Source organism: Nicotiana tabacum, chromosome 1 (genome assembly GCF_000715075.1).
Source record: "Nicotiana tabacum cultivar K326 chromosome 1, ASM71507v2, whole genome shotgun sequence".
Lineage (NCBI taxonomy): Eukaryota > Viridiplantae > Streptophyta > Magnoliopsida > Solanales > Solanaceae > Nicotiana > Nicotiana tabacum.
The window spans coordinates 6,388,621-6,408,542 of NC_134080.1; positions in this window are offsets into that span (position 1 = coordinate 6,388,621).

The window sequence follows — 19,922 nt, forward strand, 5'->3', positions numbered from 1 at the left end:
AATCATAAAAACGCGTAGCTTTTTTGAGGTTGAGTTTTTATGTTCAATCCTAACCAAGTTACGCATATATGAGACTGACCTCCACCTATGAATAAAATGGCAAATTATACAGCTCAACCTTTGGAGTTACACGTGTTATTTTTACTCTAACTTTGCACAATGGAATTTATGTACGATTGGTAGAAGTAGTAACACACTTTGACATATAAAACTACAGCTCAATCCCAAATAAGCTAAAAACGATTATTTGAACGTCTTATCGTATCCCTACCGTTGTATTGTGAGGACTTATTTTATACTAATTGTTAACCTACCGCAATCCTTCTCCGTTATCTGAATTTAGGACTAGCAATGGAAGCAAATATAAGAGACTTTTCATATTTGATTTTTGTATTTATAGTTAAAAGAAAGGCAAATATATATATAGAGAGAGGGTGTAATTGATTCATTGACAAAATGAGATCAAGAGCTACAAAACTACTAGTCTTTTGGAGTTTTTAATGATTTTTCGAGGGTTACAAGAGCTTTAATTACTCATGTTGTACAATACTTATATTTCAGTATGATTTAGATATAAAACAGATTTTATCATGTAAATAATTTCTAAATTATGTGAAGATGTTAAAAAAGACCGTGGCAAACAAGTAATGGTCTATCTAAACCCTTTTATTTGCTACAATAGGGTCGCCTTTGAGTTGTACTTAGTCAAAGTAATAATTAAACTAGTTACCAAGACAAAAATATTTGTAGGAAAAATAATAGACTTTTTAAATGAACTTGTACATTTCAATGACGTAGTGTCCTATATAGACTACTTACTAAACCTTACCTCAACTAATAATAATGCATGTGCATGTACGTCTTCATGAATGTGGAATTTTACTACTTTTATGTATTATAATGTCATCATCTTAGGCCAACTGGCTTATATTTTCCTCTTCTTTTTCAATATTCCTTTCTAATTGTCTCAAGTGCCTCAAATATAAATGAATAAGTCAATATTTTTACTGCATCAGAATTTTTCTGTTTTTAGCTTGCACAACCCTATGTTGGTTTTCTTGTAAAATATCCTAGTAGAGATAAGATTTGATTAGAGATATTTGATCTCTCAAAAGCTACTCTCTCTTCGTTCACTTTTACTGGTCCACTATAATAAAAATACATTTCACTTTTACTTGCTCATTTTAGAAAATCAAGAAAAAAAATCATGTTTTATTCTTATCGTTAACTACTCATTTCTTAAATTCTTTCCCAAAGACTTTTTCAAATATTACTACTATTATTATTATGGGTATTATAATAAAATATGTACATTTATTATTTCTTAAGAGAATGCAAAATTCGTTATGAACAAGTAAAAATAACCCAAGGAAGTAATTGCCAATGGATGATTTTCAATTTTGAGGCTTACTGTCAAAGTTTTGGCCCCTCTTATTCCTTCACTAATAATCGACATCAAACGATACTAAAGACTAAAGTAGCATGTCTTTGACTTGGGTGTATATATGAAACATTTAATTTGGTAGATTACCTTACAAATAACATTGTTAAACTAACTTCAATGTAAAACTAATTACAAACATTTGAAAAGGAAGAGTGTGAAGCAGACTAATCAATCATTATAAAAGACAGTTAATCTTCTTACCTATTTTACTACGAATATATCATGACCCTCACTATTTCTCACCATCATGATCACATAGTTAAACAGTTTTATTTAAGTATATAAAAATATATACTATTTAAGAGTCTCAAATTTTTAAATGATAAAGTCACACAGTTCATCAATTTAATTTTAAATTTAGTAGCGAACGATCGTAGGACGAAAAATTCACATATATTTAGAGGCGGAGCTAGCATTTAAAGTGTATGGATTCAAAATTTTAAGAAAGGACCTTGACCTAAAGCAAATATACAATGACAAGCAAACTATAGAACGTTTATTAAAAAGGAAAAAGTTTATTTTTTGCTTATTGATAAGGAAAAAAGGTAATTCTAAAGGAAACAATAGGCTTTTCGTTTGGAGTTGTTGTTTAGCTTGTGTTTTTGAAGAAAAAAATAATGTTGTAAAAAGCACAAAATTAAATAACCCTCTACTTTCAAGGTAATCGAACCCGCATGTCTTTCCATTGAACCCAGAACCTCTTTTGTTACTAGGTTCGGCATGATATATTTATATAGAAACAGTAAATTTTCCAATACAAATGCAGGGTCTCGGAAAAAATCACTGGGTTCTTCCGAACCCGCATCCTCTACTGTAGCTACGCCCCTGTCTTTAAGGGTATGTAAGATTTTCATGTTATAAATAGAATTGTATTCACGAGAAAATGTAAGATACAGGGATCTACATAAAGATGCTCAAAAAGGCCTGCAAAATTTGATTTAAGAAAAAAAGAAAATTGAAAACGAAAGGCAAAATGAGTGGCTTGAATAAGTTGCTAAATAATACAAAAATGCATGCACTCAAACTGTCTTGTCATGCAAAAAAGTTTAAGTCATTAAGTCATAACTAACTAAAGAGAAATGCTCCTTCTGATCCGATGTTTACATCTAAGCACAACAATTTAACCTTAGTAGGTCAAAATTAAAGTAAAAATTATTCAACACGCAAATATGAATAAATGATAAATATGTATATAACAACGACGACGATGACAACAACAATAACGAATCAGTAAAATCTCACAAATGGGGTCTAGGGAATGTAATATATGCAGTCCTTACCCCTACCCCAGTGGGGCAGAGACACTGTTTCCGATAGACCCTCGGCTCAAGAAGACGAAAAAGCCGAGAAGTGACAATATATCAGTACGGTCAACAGAAACTATAGACATAATAACAACAACATAAGAACTATAAAATAAATGGCATGCAATAACAATAACCAGTAAATAGGCCCGACGCAATGAAAAACGGAAGGATAGTGTGAACAAAACATTAATCGCTAGCCGTCTAAGATCAACCCTATCAAACTAACCTCACCCCGGGTTCGAAGAAGAAAAATGCTTGATTACCTCCTAATCTACAACTCTAATGCTCGATCTCCACACCTTCCTATCAAGGGTCATGTCTTCAAAAATTTACAGTTGTGACATGTCATGCCTGATCACCTCTCCCCAATATTTCTTAGACGTCCCTCTACCTCTTCTCGTACCTGCCATGTTCACACCTCCTCGCCGGTGCATCAGGACTTCTCCTCCGCACGGGCCCGAACCATCTGAGTCTTGCCTCCCGCATCTTGTCATTCATAGGAGTCATGCCCACTTTTACCCGAATTTAAAAGGCCCATATGTATATTCATTGATTTTTACAAAAAAAAAAGGAGCAGATGCAGTAAGTTTTTGTTCTTACTCTTTACATCAGCCTTGGTTTGGAAGTTTTGAATTTGATCATGAGTAGGTGGGCTTCTAGAATCCAAGTGACTACAAAGCCCACGATTTTCTGTGGGCCCATTATGGAAGCTTCAAAATTCCTTTTTAGAGTGTCAAACGTCCACCAACTCTCTTGATCTTCAATTTCTTTGTGATTATGATTAATCGGCATAATTAAGGATCTTATCTTAGCTCACCAAATGTCATTGACGATAAGATAGATTCACATTTTTTTTTTGTTATAATCTGTGGTTTGCTAGTGTTTAATGAGGGTTAACAAATATGTTTTTTTTGTGTTATATTTGGTGTTCGCTATCTGCTTTGAGGGTTCGACTAATTATCTGGATTCACACCAGAAAATTCTACCTTAGAGGTAAAATCCTTTCTATCAAAGTTGATTCTACACTCAGGGCTCGAACAAGAGATCTTGATTTAAGGATGAAGAAGTACTTACCACTTCACCACAATCTTGACGTTGACAAATATGTAAATTTGCTAGAAACGATGATGTCTTTTATTTTTATTTTAGTTTGATGATGCATTTTGCTCAATTTGTGATATTCAAATTTGTTCTTTTAATTTTATAATTTCTCCAAAGAGATGAAAGCACTTCCTTCGTCCAATTTAATATATAGCGGTGTTTGACTGAACACATATAATTTAAGAGATAATTTAACTTTTGTAAATACTAGTTATAGTAATGGGAAAAATATTAAATTGATAGTTAAATTTATTTTAACACATAAAACATACATCAAGTTTATAATTCTAAAATATAGTCAATTTAATTTTTTTATCGTTGTTAAAGTTTTATAAATATTAGTAGAGTAATATTTGTCAAATTTTTGAAATATTTAAAAATGAAAAGAGTGTCATAAAACTTTAGAGAGAGAATGATTACGTATTCTCAAGATTCTCATTTCGAAGCATATGGAAGTGTCTTTTGGTCGTGTTCTTTCTAGTAATATACAAAAGGAAGAAGACGAGTAATTATTTTTAGGATTTATCCCTTCATCCACGTACATTTTCTTTTCTATTTTTTCAGTTTTTTTTTTTAAACGGAGATCTTCTTCCATAAGTTAGTCCAATCCAGTCACTATATGGCTCTATGGGGGAAATAAAAGTGTCAAAAGTTGGACACTTTGATTGCACTATTGCCACACAAAAATTAATAATGAATAAAAGATGAAAGGGATATTAAAATTATCACATCTCTTGTGCCCAATCTACGTTGGAATCTTCCTCTTGTCTTCACACTGTTCTAAAACAAAAAGAAGAATCTAATATGTTGTATGAATTACGTTTATTGTAATCTAAAGAAATTTATTTTGAGGATAAAAGGTTGTATGCTTGAACTTTTTTTAAGAAAATGTTTTTATGGAGAAAATTTGAGTTGGTTCTTTTTAGGAAAAAATTTAAATTGACAACAACATTAATTTTAGTCTGATTTTCTAGAAACTAAGTAGGAGTTTGGACATAAAATTGTAATTTTTGAAAAAAAATAGTATTTGGAGTTAAGTTGAAAAATAGTATTTGGAATTTAAAATTACGTTTGGACATGCATTTCACTTGAAAAAATATTGCAGTTTTATGAGTAGGGAAAAAAGTTTTTTCTGAAAATTTGAAAAAGTGGTCAAAATCATTTTTTGATTTTTGAAAAACTCATTTCCCAATTTTTTTAAAAAACATGTAAAATTTCATGGACAAACACATTTTTAAAAAAAATTATTTTCAATTTTTTTAATGGACAAACGGGGACTAAATTTGTTTCCTAAGCCACATAATTGGGAGTCAACACACTTGAGAGTTTCTAACGTACAAATTTGTGATGCTTGGGGACCATTAATTTCTTCATTATTTTTTGGCTTATTTTCACTCTAAGAGCAAGGTGAGGAGTTCTTGGAAGGAAGGATGCCGAGGGCCTATTTGGAAACAGCCTCTCTACCCCAGAGTAGAGGTAAGATCTGCATACATACTACTCTTTCCCGACCCCACTAGTGAGATTATATTGGGTTGTTGTTGTTATTATCTGGAATCTTTGAGTGAAGGAGTCAATGAATTAATCACTTTTACCCCACAATTGGAACCATCATTTTCTTGACTTGTATTTTACGTTAAACCAATAATCTTTTCTCCCCGAATGTAATTAACATTTGACAGTTAACCAAATAAGCCGCAACTTTTTCTTGCATGGAATTTTTATTTTAGAAATAATGAGGCATGTGAAAAAGTTTCTGAATTAATGAATGATTTGTCTGCTATATTCATGATTCATGTTGTTCCATATTTCAGTCAGAATGAGACATCGAAGTGATATTTTTAATCCAAAATCTTACTACTACTTATCACCTAAGAAACTGGATTAAAATATTATTAATTTCTTATGTTTACCTAATTAATTAGTCGGAAAAGGATCAATACTACACCTGAACTATTCGCCAGGCTATATATATCCTCCGTTCATCTATCCGTCCAAAATTACCATCAACGTCATCTTTTCGGCTTATTATAACGGTCAATTTGAATTTAATTTTTTTTAAAATTTAAATTCTATATGCCATTTTATTATTAGTTCAATCTAGCTAAACAAATAAAAAAGGTCTAAACTGCTCCTAAACTATTGGCCAGGGCTAAATATACCTTATGTCCATCTATCCGTTCAGAAATTAATTTGTCTTCTAATTAATACTTTCTTCTAATATGTCAAGGTTATCTACAATACTAATTTTAAACACGCACAAAAAATTAATTCAATTTAAAAATCTTATAAACGAAAAAATGAATGAAAGAAGAGATAATTAATATTATCCCTTAATTTTTCTTCTAATTTTCAACGAGAAGCTAAGGAAGTTGATCTAACAAAGAAAAGAATAACCATTGAAAGTTATATACACCAGTAATTACAGCTTATAATTGCTATTTCTGATTGGTCTAAGGTTTAATCTTAATTAATGTAAAAGAGAAAAACCCTAGTTAGAGTCCATGAAGCTTACCTAGAAATGACTATTCGTGAAGAACCACACGATTCTACAAAGAATAACAAACTTTTTCTAACTAATTAGAAGGATTATAAGTTGCAGGTTTATCAAGTTAATTAGTAGGTATAGACTTTTGAAAAAGCAAAACCCAACTTGGGTGCGTCATGCTTTTTAAGTTTCCATATTAGGATAGGAGTAAGTAAAGTCTTGATGGAATTATTCTTGGAATATTATAGGATGAAAGATTGACCCTAGTATACATTCAATGAATGAACTAGGAGGCATACACAGGCTGAGTGGAGTTCAGAATTTAAATTTAATGGACCAGTTTAGCTTTTCGATTTTTTTCATTGAACCTATTATAAGTTCAATATTCAAAATTAGTAACTTCACACACACAAAAATAGTTATTATATGCTACATCGACGATTGGAGGCAAGATGACGTCGAGAGTTGATTTGGCTAGAGAGGCGAAGCTACATGATCCCAAGGGGATTCTTAAATTTCCTTTATCTCGAAAATTTTTAATGTGCAAATAGGACAAAAATAATTTTTTTGAATTATTGACACAAATTGTTGAAACCCTTTGACATAAGAAAAGATTCTAGTATAGCGACAAACATATGATGTTATATTTTATCACCTTTAATTTGGTTAGAATTTCTGGATCAGACTGCCTTGATCAACAAAGGTGCAACTAGGATTTTAAGTTTATGGGTTCCTTGAAACAACCTCTCTATCTCTATGAAATAGGGATAAGGTCTGCGTACATGCTACCTTCGTTAGACCCCATTTATGGAAACAAATTGGGTTTGTTGTTGTTATTGTTGTTGGTTCGAGTAAGCATTTTAAGTTATTGAGTTCTAAATTATTAAATAGAAAATAATCAATAAATTGTTCAACACAAATATAAAGTTTGAATTAAAACTTGAGTTCGTCGAACGAACCAGTAGCCAGAACGCTGGCTCGGCGGCCCCTGGCCTTGAATATGTTTAATAATTCCGAAATGTTAACTAACATATGATGTACTTAGAATGTACCATTCGAGTAGTTCCATTGAATAGAGTTTCCATGAGAATGGAGTCTGAAGTCTTCGCTTTATAATGTGCTGACGTTTTTTCTTATTTTTAGTTTTTGAATATTCAAAATCAAATGGGACGTGGATTTGTTGGCTTACCTCCACTATACATCGAAAATGATATGAATCCCCTTTTTGTGCCTTTGAAATTTTAGCACGCCCCAAGTCAAGTCAATACTAGTGATCATTCTCTCACTTATTACCATAAAATTATTACAACATTAAAATTTCAGCCATTTGGGCATTTGAAAATTGTGAATTTGGTTAGGGTGTAAATAAATTAAATTCGAATCAAAGGTTTAAACCAGGAAATGAAAAATTATTCAGCTAAACAAACTTATTGAAATGGTCTTTTGAAAATCCTATTATGATTGACCATAGTTTTTATTGCGACGTATATTCAACAACAACAACAATCCAGTATAATCTCACTAATAGGGCCTTGGGAGGATAATGTGTACGCAGACCTTACCCCTACCTTGGGACAGAGAGGTTGTTTTCGATAGACCCTCGGCTTCCTCCGTCCAAGAATTCCCACCTCGCTCTCGGTGTAACTAGAACTCACAACCTCTTCCAACCAAGAAGTTGTTGATCACCACTACAACAACCCATTCTTGTCAAAAAGAATTATTTTCCTAAGTGTGCAAAGTGGTAGCAAGAGCAGAGTCGACCGGACCACAGAGGCCTTTTTGGCTACGGCCAGTTCATCTCTGAACTTAGAACTTTTGATATAAATATGGATATATATGTACTAAAAACCTACTAAAATCTCAAAAATATTAAATTCAGACCCATAATTTTAACCGTATTCACTACTAGAAATTCGGTAAAAAACGACCACAAAAAGCGACCAACGTTGGTCGCTTATAGGTCTAAACGCGACCAAAAAGCATCCAAACATGCATGGTCGCTATATTGCTGGTTCCTTTATTTTAGGGACCAAATATTCTAGGTAAAGACTATAGCGATCAACTTTGGTCGCTTTAATAATTTAATAATATAATTTTGGCGACCAAGGTTGGTCTCTTATGTAAAATACGTTTTTATTTATTTATTATTAATAAAAAAAAAAGCAACCAACTTTGTTCTCTAATCCAAATATTATATTTTAAAATCTGGAAAATAGAGACCAAAGTTGGTCGCTTTTTTATTAATTTTTTTTAAAAAAAAATAAGCGACCAAAGTTGGTCGCTAATTTCAAGAATCTAATTTTTTAAAAAAATATAAGCGACCAAAGTTGGTCGCTATATTTCCAGATTTTTTTTTAATGGAATAGCGAGCAAAGTTGGTCACTTTTTGAGAAATCTGGGTTAATTAGCAACCAACTTTGCTCGCTATTGCCCAGAAAATAATTTTTTTTAATAGAAAAGCGACCAACAAGCGACCAAAGTTGGTCGCTTTTCTGAGTATTATTTTGGCAAAAACTGCATGTTTTGGCAGCTACACCACCTGCCAGTCATACCAAATCTCTATTACAAGCAACAACAACAACAATACCACCAACAACAACAACAACAACAACAACAACAACAACAACAACAACAACACAAAAACAACATTAAAACCAACATTAAAACCAACAAAGTATAAAGTTCAATAGAACTACCATATTAAGCTAACCAAACTAACTTAACTCTTATTACAAGCCAATTCGAAAATCGATTCTATTTGTCTAGTTCAAAGTGTATAAAAGTCAATGAGTATTTTGTACATCATTATCATCACCGTCTGATGAACTTTCATCAGCAAGACGGTATCCAGGAGGGTCTACTTGTCTAGTATGGGAAGAATGATTACGGGAGGACGGGAGGAACGAGCACGGAGAAGGCGAGCCTCTAGCGATGAGTCATGAGACCGGGGAATTGGAAAACCTCCAGAAGCTAGGAGAGATTTGAGATGTTGTTGCATGCCCTGGCACTGAGAGACCACGCTAATGTACTGAGCATCTCTAAGTTTTTCTCTTTCCTTGGCCTCTAGCTCGGATGTGAGCTTTGTCACAGTCTCCCGCATAGTGGAGAGGCTCTCTCTATCAAGTTTCTCGGCTTGCGAGAAAGTCCCTATTCCTTGCATTTCACACTTACAACGATGGAATTTCTTAGTAGGAAACCCGTATACCTTCCCCCATTTTGGACCGCCTGCAGCCTCCGTCCACATTCTTTTAGCATCCTCGTCCGAAGGTTGGATTGGCCCACCCGACTCATTAGGTGGCTGACTGCGTATGAATTCCTCCACTTCAGTTGTGAAGTGACCCTATAAGAAAAATTACATTTGAATTAGTATTTCAAAATTTATATAAAAGTAAATCAAAATACTTAATGAAAAGTGAAAACTTACATGTATAGTCGAGGCTCGTCCCTCGACCCACCTTTCTTGATTCGTCTCTTTCTTCTTCTTCACAATATGAGTCTCCTTGAATATCTCATCTTGGTTCATCGGACGCCCCAACTTCTTTTCCTGAAAACTCATAAATTTTAGTTAATAAATAGAATAGATATACTTTGAAAATTAAAATAAATTAAACAATTACGTATCATTCTTCTTTTTATTGTCCCTAGGCTGATCGTACCTCCAGTGTGCAAGGATCCTCCCTTCTCAGATGTGCGAGCTTTCTTTCTTTTTTCGCTCTTCTCTAAGAACTTTGCAGTAAGCCATTGCCTTTGAAAATCCTCCCATAAATTCTGAAGCAACCAATCAGGCTTCTGGTTCAACTTTCTAGCTTTGGAGATAGTGTGAGCACCTAATTTTTGATGATATTTAATTTTTTATCACTTCTTCTATGTAAATATTTTAGGGGTTTTAACCTACAATTTTTAGTTTTGTTACACTTTTTATTATAGGGTAAAAATACAAAATTTAAAAGGTGAATTATTACTATTAATATTATTTTATTTTTATTTTTATTTTAAAATAATAAAAAAATTCCGAAAAATATTAATTTTTTTTAATTTTTAGGAGTGATTTAAAAAATAAGAAAAAGGGAAGTATTGAATAAAAAAATAAAAGTAAAAGTAGGTGGAATTCTCTTTTAAAAAGTAAAAGAAAGTAGAAAATTAAAAAAATAAAAGTAAAGTTTTGTGGAAATTTTAAAAAAATAAAAAGTAAAAGAAAGTTGGAATTAAAAAACAAATATAAAGGTATCTGAAAATTTAAAAAATTTAAAGTAAAAGAAAGTAGCATTTTTAAAAGAAAAGCAAAAGAAAGTGGATTGTTTTTTTAAGAAAAGTTAAATAAGTGGAATTCTCTTTTAAAATGTAAAAAAAGTGGGATTTTAAATAAGATAAAAGTAATTAAAGTTGGAATTTAAAAAATAAAAGTAAAGAAAGGTGGGATTTCTTTTTATAAAGAAAAAATAAAAGCAATTTGTAAGTAGGATTTCTTTTAATTAAAAAATAATAAAATAATAGAATATTTTTTAAAAAAAATCTCAAAAATTTTGCTATAAATAGAAGAGAAAATTTGAGAATAGAAAGAAAAAAAAAGAGAGGGGGAGGAGAGAAATTTAGGTTGAAAATTTGCATTAAATTTTTCTTTCAATATTTCGGGCCTTGAATCTTGGGTTTGAAGAAGAGTTGATAGAGATTTTGTTGTTGATGTTGTATTGACTCTACAACCTTCAGATTTTATTCATTTGAATTCACTCTCTTGTAGGTATGTAATTCAAGCTCTTGAGTTAAAAAATGTTGGAGCATCTTTATTGAAGCAGAATCAAATTGATTTGGTTCTTTTGATAAATTTTCTTTCGTATTTAATCTGTTCGCATGAATGATGTTTCTTTGATTGAGTGAATTGAGATTTGCAAATGTTAACGTTATTTTAGTATGTTCATGACTCTGTCTCGTTTTTTTACTTTTTTTTTCTTGGCTCATGACTTGTAACCAGCAGGTATTGTTTTGTTTACATTTAGATTTCAAGCTCATGTAGCACCATGTTCATATTTTGAAATTTAAAGAAGTATGTGAAGTTGAACAAATTGTCAACATTAAGATGTAAAAAAAAATAGACTTGGGACACCATAAATTATCCCAAGTGGCGACTCTGAATTTTTAATAATAAATGAATCCCGTTTCGATTGTCACTTTAAGTTGGAAAAAACTCTCTTATACCCTTTCCTGGGTGTAGGAAAAAAGGAGGTGTGACAGATAGTATGTGACAACCGCTTGCGAGCTTTGAGATGAAAATTTGCAGCCACGTCCGCGCTATAGAGGTGTTCCCATACACACTTGCTTTGTATTTCAAAAGTTAAATATTATATGGAAATATCATAAATATAAATAATTATACTGCTTAAAAGAACATTTATACCTTAAATTCATTGAAAATTTGCTCCTTCAGCGAGAATGAAAATTCACTCCAAGACGCATAAGGGCCATCATAAAGCTTTCTAGTTGCTTTTGTGATTATCCTCGTAGTAATATTACTCGGGATGACCCTGCAATTTAATAAAAAAACACATTAATATCTTAGTAAAAACTGTACAAAATAATAAACGTAAAAATAACAAATAACTCTTACATATCACCCTCAGGGACTATGATGATCATGCCATATTAATCATAATGCACCTTCTTGTCAGCATCAGCATCACCATCCGAAACATGTATATCAGATGCATGTGTGAAAGGTGTAGGAGGGTCAGAGCTAGTATCTCACAGTCGAAGGCCTGAAATAGATAGAGTCCCTGATGAAGATGGTTGTGATCCATGTGACTGCGACATAGCTGTATGGACCGCCAGTGGATGTGATACTGATTGTTGTGACCCGAGTGGCTGTGACACTGATGACTGTGTTCCATGTGGATGTGACATGGATCGATGTGATCCATGTGATGCTGATGGGTGTGATCCACATGGTAGTGAAGCAGGTGGACTGTATGTCGGACGTATAGTCCTATGGCCCTGTGACGAAAGACCCAGTGTCTGCACGAAGGTATAGGGTGTGTGATGTTGTGGCAGCTCAGAATAGCCCTGGGGTGGAGGCAAAGACATAGGCATAGGCATAGGCACATCAGAAGAGGGTGGAAAAGATTGAGTATTATCTTCTACCCTCCTCTTTGGTTTTCTAGCCTTTTCTCGACCCCGAGAACCGCTAGGGTCATTGTTACCTCGACCCTTTCCTGTCATCTGCATAATATAATACATATTTAGATTGAAACATATAAAGAAACTAGCTATAAATGATAGTTATTAAAGAAACCAACTTTTTAAAGCTCATCGACGTATTGTTCCTCGTCAGAGAATTTTCTTCCTCACTAGTTTGAGCTTCATCAGTTGATTCTTCTTCCTCATTTTCAAAAATTCTTACTTCATTTATATCAACTTCTTCCAATGTGTGTTCAGGATGTTCCAAATCATTTTCTAAAAGTTCGTCCACTATTTGGTGAACACTGGAGATATCGTTTTGATATGCAACATCTAACACATTCTTGACTTCCACCCTACCTACAAGCTTAGTTTTGATTACAACCCACCAATCAGAATTATTCTGCCACAATGGATAAGGAGCATAATACACTTGCCTAACATTATGTGCAATTATGAAAGGATCATAGCGATCATACTCCCTCGTATGATTAACCTCAATTATGTTGTATTGATTGTGTACTCTTGTACCTCTTGTTGGATATGGGTCAAACCATTTGCATCCAAAGAGTATCAGTTTCTTATATGGCCAACCTGTATATTCTAGTTCTATTATTTTTTGAGCACACCATAATAATCAATATCTCCAACTTGGTTGCCTTCGCCACCTTGAACCCACACCCCACTGTTGTTGCTATTTTTATTTTTAGAGCAATTCTCTATATGAAACTTATAACCATTCACAACGTAATTAGACATTGTTGTGACCTGAAGCCCAGATCCTCAAGATATATCTTTCAAAAATTGATTTACACCATTATTTGGATCATTCACCTACATATTGTTAAAAAAATTCATAAGTTAGCATAACTTCCAAACATTGTTTACCTACATAGTGTTAGAATATTTTAAGGATAAACTTACAAATTGTTTGAATCACATATCAAATGTCGTATATACAACATCATGGCCAAATTGACCCACGAAATGACTATGACACATCAAATATTTTTAGTAGTTGCATTGAGATGTAATCACAGTAAATTTTATATTTTGATAACTACTAAATCAATACTTACTTGAGAAATGGTACAACTTCGGGATAATTTAGCAACACATGAAGTGTAGGTGACTTGTACTCCATATCACTCAAACTTCTCTTTCTAACATCCTTAGAACATCGGCTTGGTTGATTGAATATGGACATAGAAGGATATAATGGATCATTCATAAGGTCGACCGTGTGCCTGTTGGGCCTATTCCTAGCACATGGCACATTACTCTCAAAATAATTAGAACAAAAATGAGCAGTTTCCATTGCAAGATAAGCTTCACATATAGATCCTTTAATCATATTCCTCTGCTTAACAAATTATTTGCATTTGCCAATTGTCTTACATAATTTCAGGTTAGCCAAGAACATTCAAATAAAACAGAAAATTACATCAAACTTATAATATTACCTCTCAAAGGGATATATCCATCTATATTGAACAGGCCCTCCAAGTCGTGCCTCGTGTACAAGGTGTATTGGAAGGTGTTCCATCACATCAAAAAACCCACATGTAAATATCTTTTCCATCTTACTAGACGTTACACGAATGTTCCGATCTATCCGGAGTAGGTTTTCTTCCCTTAATGTGGAAGAACACAAGTCTTTAAAAAACAAACTAATCTCTGTGATGGGTTTCCAGATTCTTTCAGGCAAATCACAAAATGCAATAGGCATTAAGGTCTCCATGAAAACATGACAGTCATGACTTTTCAAATGGCTCAACTTCCCTACCTCCATATCAACTTTTTCCCCCAAAATTTGACGCATAACCCTCATGCATCTTCAATTTCGTTACCCAATCACAAATTTGTTGTCTTTCCTCCAAAGTGAATGTGTAACTTGCTTTGGGCTTGATATCTTACCATTGTTTGCTGTCTGCAAGTATAATTCAAGCTGCCTGCAATATTCTTGTAAGTCCATTCTAGCCTTTGGGTTATCCTTTGTCTTACCTTTAACATCCATCACTGTGTTGAACAAATTGTAAAAATAATTCTTCTCAATATGCATGACATCAAGGTTGTGACGGAGAAGATTATCCTTCCAATAAGGCAACTCCCAAAATATACTTTGTTTCGTCCAATTATGAGTAACACCGTATCCGGGGAATCTATAAGGTGGAGCTTCAGTAACTTTACTGAAGTTCTGGACCCTCTCCCAAATTTCCTCACCTAAAAGTATCGGAAGTGGAGAATCATATTCCATTTTATTCTTTTTGAATGCATTTTTCATCCTTCTAGGCAAGAATTGACGATGACAATCAAACTATGGTTGCTTTCGGCCATGTTTCAAAGTGAACGCTTTACTATTTTCCATGCAGTAAGGACAAGCTAGCTTCCCAGCAATCATCCACCCAGACAACATTCCACGCTGGAAAATCGTTAATTGCCCACATTAAATTAGCACGCAAATTGAAATTATGCTTGGTTGATATGTCATATGTTTCAACACCATCGTACCACAATTGTTTAAGCTCATCAATCAAAGGTTGCAAATATACATCTATTAAACTATTCGGTTTACGTGGACCGAGAATAATACAATTTAAGAATATATATAGACTAGTCATGCACAACTCGGTTGGTAGATTTTAAGGTGTAAGAAAGACAGGCCAACATGAATACAGTGTCACAGATACAGAAAAAGGCGTGAAGCCATCCGCACACAGACCTAACCGAATGTTCCTTGGTTCACTAGCAAAATCTGGATATGTCCTATCAAAGTGCTTCTTAGCTTCTCCATCTGAAGGATGACATATAACACCATGTGGTCTTCTATTTTCAAAGTGCCATCTCATATGAGGAGCAGAACTCATCGACGTATATAACATCTTTAGCCTAGGTATAAGAGGTAAATAATGCATCGCCTTGATAGCGACCATCTTCCCGCTGGAAAGCCTCTTGAAATGAGGCTTTTCGCAAAATTTACAACTGCTTAAATTTGCATCATCTTTATAATATAACATGCAACCATCTTCACAACAATCACTTCTTATTGACAAAAATCTTAACTTAGAAACTAATCTCTTTGCCTTATAGAAATCACCAAGTAATTCGATATCAAGGTCAACTAGTTCATGCATAAGGTCAATGAAAGAGTCCATGGCTCCTTGAGAAATATTCCAATCAGATTTGATACTTAGTAATCTAACTGCAATAGACAACTCAGAGTGCGGACTTCCTTTACGTAGTGGACGACTAGCTTCCTCTAACTGTTCATAAAAATATTTTGCGTCATTATTAGGAGTTTGTTCAACATTTTCATTGGGCTCGCCCCCTAAGTGCATCCCAAAAGCATCTGCAACCATAACATGAATTCTAGAATCACGGTTTGTATTTTCCACTGACCTACTACTTTTACCCACAACCATGTTATGAAATATCTCATGGCTACCATCTATCTCCCCATGATTAGTCCACACAAAGTAATTTTCTATAAACCCCTTCCTATAAAGATGATGCTTAACTTCCACCTGTTTTCCAAACTTCATACAGTCGCGCCTAACACAAGGGCACCTAATTACTCCTTCAGTTATGTATGGTGGAAGTGACATTGCATGTCTAATAAAGTCATCCACCCCTTCTATAAAATCCTCCCGCAATCCCTGTCGATTAGGATAATTCTTATTGTACATCCAAGTACGATGTTCCATCTATACAAATAAAACAAGAATAAATTAATTTATTTAATTCATATCCTAATATTTTTTTAGTTAACCACATATAGGTTGGGAACTTTTCCTTTGTGGCAAGCATTAGTGGTTTTATTTTTGCTCACCTTAACATGTCCATTTTCAGTTAATGATTCTTATGAAGTAATTAACACCTTATTCTAAAGTTACGAAGTTTAGTAAACTTAAAATACTACTACAAGATTTGAAGAATATTGACTTGCAGAATAAGGTTTTATTGGGAGCAATAAGGTAAAAATAATTGAAAGGCCTTATTTTACATAGATTACAATCCTCCAACATCTTAGAAACACATAACAAATTTAATAGGAATTAGTAGGGTTTAGGGTTTCTTCTCTTCAAACCAAACCATTTCTTCCCTAAAGTAGTAGGTAAAACTAAATATTTTAGCTACTAACAATTATCATAGATTTAATTTAGCTAAGAACAATTAATTTTTACAAATCAAACTAGGAAGAATTAAACAAAATCAGTGTATTTCGAAAAAAACAAAGGAGGGAGAGAGAAACCTATCTGGGAAGTGGAGGTCGCCAACGGTGGAGTTGCTGCCGTCGGTGGCGCCGCTGCTGATGGGAGTCGGAGGGGGGGGGGGGGTTTGAGTGTGAGAGAGAAAAGAGAGTTTCGGGAAATTTTTTGAAGAAAATAAGAGAATGGGAGGGGAAACCCGATTTTGACACTGGAATTAGAACTAGCGACCAACTTTGGTCGCTATTTTGGTAGGAAAATAAGTTTTGACTTTTTGACCAAAAATGGTCGCTATTTCTAAAAAATTAAATTACTTTTAATTCAATTTATATATATATATATATATATATATATATATATATATATATATATATATATATATATATATATATATATATATATATATATATATATATATATATATATATATATATATATATATATATATATATATATATATATATATATATATATATATATATATATATATATATATATATATATATACTTGAGAAGTTTCGTAATATGCATCATGACCCACATGTATGGTCGAGTTTAGTTTTCGTAAGATTCGGAGTTAAATTTAAAGAAAAAAAAACAAAATCTTATTTTGAAGCCCAAATGGAAAGAGTTGACCAGAGAGTTGACTTTTGAGTAAACGACCCAGAAATGGAATTTTAATGAGGTAAATAGATTCGTATGGTGATTTCGGACTTAGACGTGTGTTCGAAGTTGGATTTGGAAGTCCACAGGACAATTCAGCGCATTTTGGCGAAATAAGAAAGTTGACGTATTCTAATTATATTATATTATATGTGGAAGAGGTATATGTGACGACCCGGCCGGTCGTCTTAAGAATTAATGCCCCGATCCCCTATTAACTGCTTTCCCCAAGTTTATTTCTGCTAATGTGATTTGCCGGGATGCTCGATTTTGAGTTTTGAGGAGTTTTGGGACACTTAGTCCCTAAATGAGAGCTTAAGTGTTAGAAAGTTGACCGAAGTCGGAACAGTGGGGAGACAGCCTCAGAATGGAAATTCTACTGTTCCGTTAGCTCCGTTAGGTGAATTTGGGGCTGGGAGCGTGTTCGGAATATGTTTTGGAGGTCCGTAGCTAATTTACGCTTGAAATGCCGAAGTTTGAATTTTTGAAGTTTCCGGTCCGATAGTAAGATTTTGATCCGAGGGTCGGAATGGAATTCTGGAAGTTTCAGTAGCTCCGTCATGTCATTTGGGATGTGTGTACAAAATTTCAGGTCATTCAGACGAGATTTGATACAGTTTTTGATCGAAAACATAATTTAAGAGTTCTTGGAGTTCTTAGGCTTGAATCACATGTGAAATTGGTGATTTGATGTTGTTATAAGCGTTCCGAAGTGTTGATCAAGTTTGAACGATGTCATGGGATGTGTTGGTATAATTGGTTTGAAGTTCCGGGTAGGTTCCGGGATGTTTTAATGCAAAAATCATAGCTGTAGCAGGTCTACAGGGGTTGCAAGCCCCAGAACTCACTCACGCGGTCCGTACAAAAATTAGTGCGCCCGCGTTGAGTGCTGTGCGGACCGCACAAAGTGGGGCGTGGCCGCGGTGAAGGGCCCTCCATCTGGTCCTACTTTGGAAGCTCATATCTTTTGATCTACAAGGAATTTTGAGGTGATTCAAAAACAAAAGTTGTAGCCCTTCGTGTCTAGTTTTCAGAAAGGTAACGATATCGCAATTTGGACATCTGTAGCAAACGTTATGACCAAAATACTAAAACCTATCACTGCAAAGGGAGGCATGTGCGGCCGCACGTTGCCTTTGCGTGGACCGCACTGGCTTGCGCGGACCGCGTGAGTTTTGGTGCGGCCCGCAGTATCTGGAAACCTGAGGGGTACCTATAAATACGAGGTTTTGGGTTTTATTTAATATTTTGACCTAGAGAGCTCGGCTTTTGGCGATTTTTCAAAGGTTTTTCAAGAAATTCATCGGGGTAAGTGATTTTAACTCAGATTTGGCTAGAATACATGAATCTAGCACTGAATTCATCATTTAATTCGTGATTTGAGAGGGAATTAAGGAAGAAAATTGTGAAACCTTTCAAAAATGTAAAATGATGATTTAAAGGACCAAATAGTGTCAGAATTGTATAATTTTCATATGGTTAGACTCGTGAGAGTGCGAGGTTTCTGGGAATTTAAATTTTTACCGATTTCGAGACTTGCGCCCGAGGGGCATTTTGGTCATTTTCCATAATTTCGCGTATTAGCTTTGAATTAAAACATAGGATCATTTGTTTGAGATGATATTTACGATATGCAATTGAATTGATTTGATTTGGGACATTTGGAGTCGGATACGCGTGGCAAAAGCGTGGTTTCTAGTTGATTTTAAGCCGGTTCGAGGTAAGTGGCTTGTCTAACATTGTGCGGGGGACCTTTCCCCTTAGGATGTGCTATATTTGATAATTGAAATGCCCTGTACGTGAGGTGACGAGCGCGTTCTTGAGCTAATTGTTGAAAATTCGATTTTTCCTTAAGTATTTCAATTGAGTTCTTTTCTTGTTTTATTCTACTTGTGAATTTAGCATGTTGCTAGTCGAGAAAGACATGTTTAGTTGACTTAATTGCCTATTTGCTTAAATTGCCTAAATTGCATTACGTGAAGCATTTTAGGCTAGAAGTAAATGTTTACTTGGTACGAAATTAGCGTTTAATTTAATATTCTTGTGTTGCTGCTCTGTGTTTTAAATTGGGACTACGGGTTAGATTCTCGGGAGATTCCCCCTGCACATTTACTTTGGGACTACGGGTTAGATTCCCGGGAGATTCCCCCTGCACATTTACTTTGGGACTACGGTTAGATTCCCGGGAGATTCCCCCTGCACATTTACTTTGGGACTACGGGTTAGATTCCCGGGAGATCCCCCGTACATATATTGAGGATACCGAGAGATCCTCGGGATACCAAGAGATCCCTAGTACATATTGAGGATACCAAGAGATCCTCGGAATACCAAGAGATCCCTGGCTTATATTGAGGATACCGAGAGATCCTCGGGATACCAAGAGATCCCTAGTACATGTCGAGGATACTAAGAGATCCTTGGGATACTTAGAGATCCCCGGTTACTTTCCTTATGGTTTGCTTTCATCATTGTTTCCGTTATTGTACTTTTATTATCCTGCATAGATTCTTACTGTAGGTTCTCAATTGCACTGCTTATCTTAT